This window comes from Myotis davidii, unplaced genomic scaffold, assembly GCF_000327345.1.
Source record: "Myotis davidii unplaced genomic scaffold, ASM32734v1 scaffold1754, whole genome shotgun sequence".
Lineage (NCBI taxonomy): Eukaryota > Metazoa > Chordata > Mammalia > Chiroptera > Vespertilionidae > Myotis > Myotis davidii.
In genome coordinates, this window is record NW_006285993.1 from 239,409 (window position 1) to 244,666 (window position 5,258).

Genomic DNA, 5,258 nt, shown 5'->3' on the forward strand with positions numbered 1-5,258 from the left:
AGGGTTCTTGCCCTGTCTGGGCCTTAGTCCTCCCCTCTTTGAAATGGGTTGGGCTCAGCAGCACCAGGCCCCTTCAGCTCAGACATCTCAACCCCCCGAATGTGAGTGCCCGGACTGGGTGTTGAGCAGGCCGCCTGGTGGAAGGCGTGCTTGCTGCAGACCAGAAACTGAGCTGGGAACCGTCCTCCACCCTCCCTCGACTGCTCAGCTGCTGCTGCTTCACATAGTCCATGGAAGGCTGACGGTATGCCGCTGCCCGGAGTCCCTGTACGCATTCCCCAGCAGCTGGCTGGGGGTAGTGACAGGTGTTCAAAACACCATTTAGAATAGGACATGGCAGTGGGCAGGTCTGGAGTGAGGGTGAGTGTGTGAGTGGGAGAGTGTGTGTGGGAGGGCACCTGTTTGTTTTTTGTTTTTCTAGCCCAGCCAACATGGCTCAGTAGATTTCTTTACAATAAATTTTAAAGAGAGAGGAAGAAGAGGGAGAGAGAGATAGAAACATCCATGATGAGAGAACCATTGATCAGCTGCCTCCTGCATGCCCCCTATTGGGGATCAAGCCCACAACCTGGGCATGTGCCCTGATTGGGAATCGAACCAGGTCCTCCTGGTCCATAGGTCTGTGCTCAACCACTGAGCCACGCTGGCTATGCAGAGGGCCTCTGTTTGTTGGAGCGGGAGCTTAGGGGGTGACTGGGGCAGTCCAGGCAGAGGAACTGCCACTGCAGTGTGCTTCTCTCCACTTCAAGGGAGGGTGTGCCATTTTGAGGGAGCTTCAAGGTCTCTTTGGGAGGAGGCTGTGGGGATCAACTTTGCCCCAATGCCTGTAAGCCACTGACAGATGCTCACAGCCCCATTGCTGAGACCTGAAGTCCCTGGACACACAGAACAGTCATATTGGCTCAGTTAGCCTGAACTGTGCACCTTGGAGGACCGGCTGGCTGACCCACCTGGCAGTGTACTGGGTCTGCCTGCTATATTGGTGAACAGGGCATCTGGCCTGCCCAGCCTCCTTCTGGGTAGAGTGACTGGCTGGCCCCGCTGGTGAATGGGGCACCCCACCAGCTTGCCCTCAGGGAGCAGAGTCAGTAACCAGCTGGTGCTGCCTTCTCCACAGGCCTTCTTGCCTCATTAGCAGTGAGTGCTCAGCCTGCCCCAGCAGGTCTGGAGTGAGGGTGAGTGTGTGAGTGGGAGAGTGTGTGTGGGAGGGCACCTGTTTGTTTTTTGTTTTTCTTTACAATAAATTTTAAAGAGAGAGGAAGAAGAGGGAGAGAGAGATAGAAACATCAATGTTGAGAGAGAAACATTGATTGGATGCCTGCTACACACTCCCCATTGGGGATGGAGCCCACAACCTGGGCATGTGCCCTGTCTGAGAATCGAACCATGACCTCCTGGTTCATAGGTTAACGCTCAACCACTGAGCCACACTGGCCTCTGTTTGTTGGAGCGGGAGCTTAGGGGGTGACTGGGGCAGTCCAGGCAGAGGAACTGCCACTGCAGTGTGCTGCTTGTCCGGGCACTTCTCTCCCTTCAAGGGAGGGTGTGCCATTTTGAGGGTCCTCTGTGGGAGGAGGCTGTGGGGATTGACTTTGCCCCAATGCCTCTAGGCCACTGACGGATGCTCACAGCCCCATGGCCGAGACCTGAAGTCCCTGGACACACAGAACAGTCATATTGGCTCAGTTAGCCTGAACTGTGCACCTTGGAGGACCGGCTGGCTGACCCACCTGGCAGTGTACTGGGTCTGCCTGCTATATTGGTGAACAGGGCATCTGGCCTGCCCAGCCTCCTTCTGGGTAGAGCGACAGGCTGGCCCCGCTGGTGAATGGGGCTTGCCCTCAGCGAGCAGAGTCAGTAACCAGCTGGTGCTGCCTCCTCCACAGGCCTTCTCGCCTCATTAGCAGTGAGTGCTCAGCCTGCCCCAACCCCTCTGTCAGCAGAAAGACCAGCCTGCCCCACCATAGAGGTGAGTGGGACACCAGTTTTGCCCTCTGTACCAGCAGAGCAACCCCTGGTCTGACCCTCTGCCCTCAACAGCAGAGTGCCTGGCCCACCCCACCATCTGACATGGGCCCAGCCTGGACACAGGGACCTGCTGCCCTGAACCAGCACATCCCCCCCCAGTGCCCTCGATGACTGGCCCCACTGCTTTGACATGGTGTGCCCAGACCTGTCATCATGACCCTGTCACTGTGTTTTACCTGGCACCCCTGGGCAAATGGCCTCACTGCCTGACATTGCCTGGTAGACATGCCCCACCGCTTTGACATGGTGTGCCCAGTCCTGTCATCGTGACCCACTGTGTCTTACCTGGCACCCCTGGGCATATGGCCTCACTGCCTGACATTGCCTGGTAGACATGAGCTGATGCATCCTGGACACATGGACCTGCCACAGAGACCAGATGTGCTTAACCTGGTGCCACCAGAAGATCGGATGCTGCGACTTGGTGGGACCAGTCACCTCTAAACACATGGACTTGCTGCTGTGAACCCACCCTCCTCACCTGGCTCCCCAGACTACTGGACTGCTAATATGGAAAGACAAAGAAACAACCCCCAAATGAAAGAAAAGGAACTAAATGAAATGGAGGCAAGTAATTTGTCAGATAAAGAGTTCAAAGTCATGGTTATCAGGATGCTCAAACATCGGAGTGAGAATTACAAACAACTTAAATGAGAATTATAGGAGCTAAATGAGAAATATACCAACATGAATAAGAATCAAGAGGAAATGAAGAATGATGTAGCTGTAATAAAGAACACACTGGAAGGTTTCAACAGTAGACTAGAAGAAGCGGATACGGAATCAGTGAGTTAGAAGACAAGGTAGAAAAAACCACCCAATCAGAGCAGCAATTTGGAAAAAATAATTAAAAAGCAGGAAGAGAGCCCAGTCAGCATGGTTCAGTGGTTGAACGTTGACCTATGAACAATGAGGTCGTGGTTTGATTCCCAGCCAGGGCACATGCCTGGGTTGCTGGCTCAATTCCCAGTGTGGGGTGTGCAGGAGGCAGCCACTCAGTGTTTCTCTCTCATCATTGAGTTCCTATCTCTCTGAAAGCAATGAAAAAATATTTTAAAAAGACAAGGATGCTCAAACATCGGAATGAGAATTACAGACAACTTAATGAGAAGTATAGGAGCTAAATGAGAAATTTACCAACATGAATAAGAATCAAGAGGAAATGAAGAATGATGTAGCTGTAATAAAGAACACACTGGAAGGTTTCAACAGTAGACTAGAAGAAGCTGAGGACTGAATCAGTGAGTTAGAAGACAAGGTAGAAAAAAACCACCCAATCAGAGCAGCAATTTGGAAAAAATAATAATCAATGGAGTCCGGCAGTGTGGCTCAGTGGTTGAATGTCCACCTGTGAACCAGGAGGTCACGGTTTGATTCCCGGTTGGAGCACGTGCCTGGGTTGCAGGCTATATCCCCAGTGTTGGGCTTGTAGGAGGCACTGATCAATGATTCTCTCTCATCATTGATGTTTCTTTCTATCTCTCCCTCTCCCTTCTTCTCTGAAATCAATATATATTAAAAAAGAAAAGAAAAGAAAAGCAGAAAGAGACTTTAAGGGAGCTTTGGGACAATATGAAATGAAACAACATCCGCATCATAGGGGTACCAGAAGGAGAAGAAGCCGAGCAAGGAATAGAAAATCTGTTTGAAGAAATAATGTCATAAAACTTCCCTGACTTGGTGAAGAAAAAGTCACATAAGTTCAGGAAACGTAGAGTCCCAATCAAGATGAACCCCCAAAGATCCACACCAAGACACATCATAATTAAAATAGCAAATGTTAAAGACAAAGAAAGAATCTTAAAGACTGCAAGAGAGAGACCGAAAGTTACCTACAAGGGAGCTTCCATTACACTATCAGCTGATTTATCGGTAGGAACACTTCAGGGCAAAAGGGAGGGGCATGAAGTATACAAAGTAATGAAAAGCAAGGGACTGAGTCCAAGACTGCTCTACCCAGCAAGGCTATCACTCAAAATTGAAGGTGAAATTAGGAGCTTTGCAGACAAAAAAACAACAAAACAAAACAAAAAAACAAACTAAAGGAATTTATTACCACTAAACCAGCAATGCAAGAAATGCTAAAGGGACTGTTGTAAGAAGAGATAGAAAGAGAGGGAGAAACACAGGCATAAAGAATTAAAATGACAACAAACAAGCACTTCTCAATAATAACCTTAAATTTAATTGGATCAAATGCTTTAATAAAAAGATATAAGGTAGCTAAATAGATAAGAAAACATGACCCATATATATGCTGTCTATAAGAAACCCACCTCAGAACAAAAGACTCACACGGAATGAAAATGAAGGGATGGGAAAAATGTTTCCATGCAAATGGAAATGGAAAAAAAAGGAAAGCTGGAGTAGCAATACTCATATCTGACAAAATAGACTTCAAACTGAAGGCCGTAACAAGAGACAATGAAGGCCATTTCATAATGCTAAAAGGATCGACACAACAAGAGTACCTAAACATATGTGCACCCAATATAGGAGCACCTAAATATATAAAAACACTTCTAGAGGACTTTAAGGGAGAGATTGACAGCAATGCAATCATAGTCAGGGACTTTAACACATCAGTGACATCACTGGTTAGATCTTCTAGATAAAAAAAAATCAACAAGAAAACAGGAACCCTAAACGACACACTAAATCAAATGGATTTAATAGACATTTACAGAACATTTCACCCCAAAGATACAGCGTATACATTCTTCTCAAGTGCACAGGGGACATTCTCAAAGACAGACCACATGTTAGGATGCAAGCTAAGTCTTGACAAATTCAAGAGGATTGAAATCGTATCAAGCATCTTCTCGGATCACAATGGTATGAAACTAGAGATCAACTACAACACCTCCCTCCTCCCCCCAAAAAAACCCCACCCACATTCAAACACATAGAGGCTAAATAGCATGTTATTAAACAATGAATGGGTCACTAACAAAATCAAGGAAGAAATAAAAAACTTCCTGGAAACAAATGAGAATGAACACACACAACCCAAAGCCTATGGGACACAGTGAACGCAGTCCTGAGAGAGAAGTTGCTAGCACGACAGGCCTACCTCAAGAAACAAGAAAAAGCACTCGTAAACTATTTAACCCTACAACTAAAGACAGAAAGAGAACAGCAAGAAAAGCCCGGAGGACGTAGAAAGAAGGAAATAATAAAGATCAGAGAGGAAATAAATGACATAGATTCTAAAAATACATACCAAAAAA

At 47.3% G+C, this 5,258-nt stretch overlaps 1 protein-coding gene across 1 annotated transcript in view; it reads left to right on the plus strand.

Moving 5' to 3' along the window:
• IL4R (interleukin 4 receptor) overlaps nt 1-5,258 on the plus strand; it is a gene marked incomplete at its 5' end in the record, with an annotated part of 43,920 nt that overhangs the window by 366 nt on the left and 38,296 nt on the right.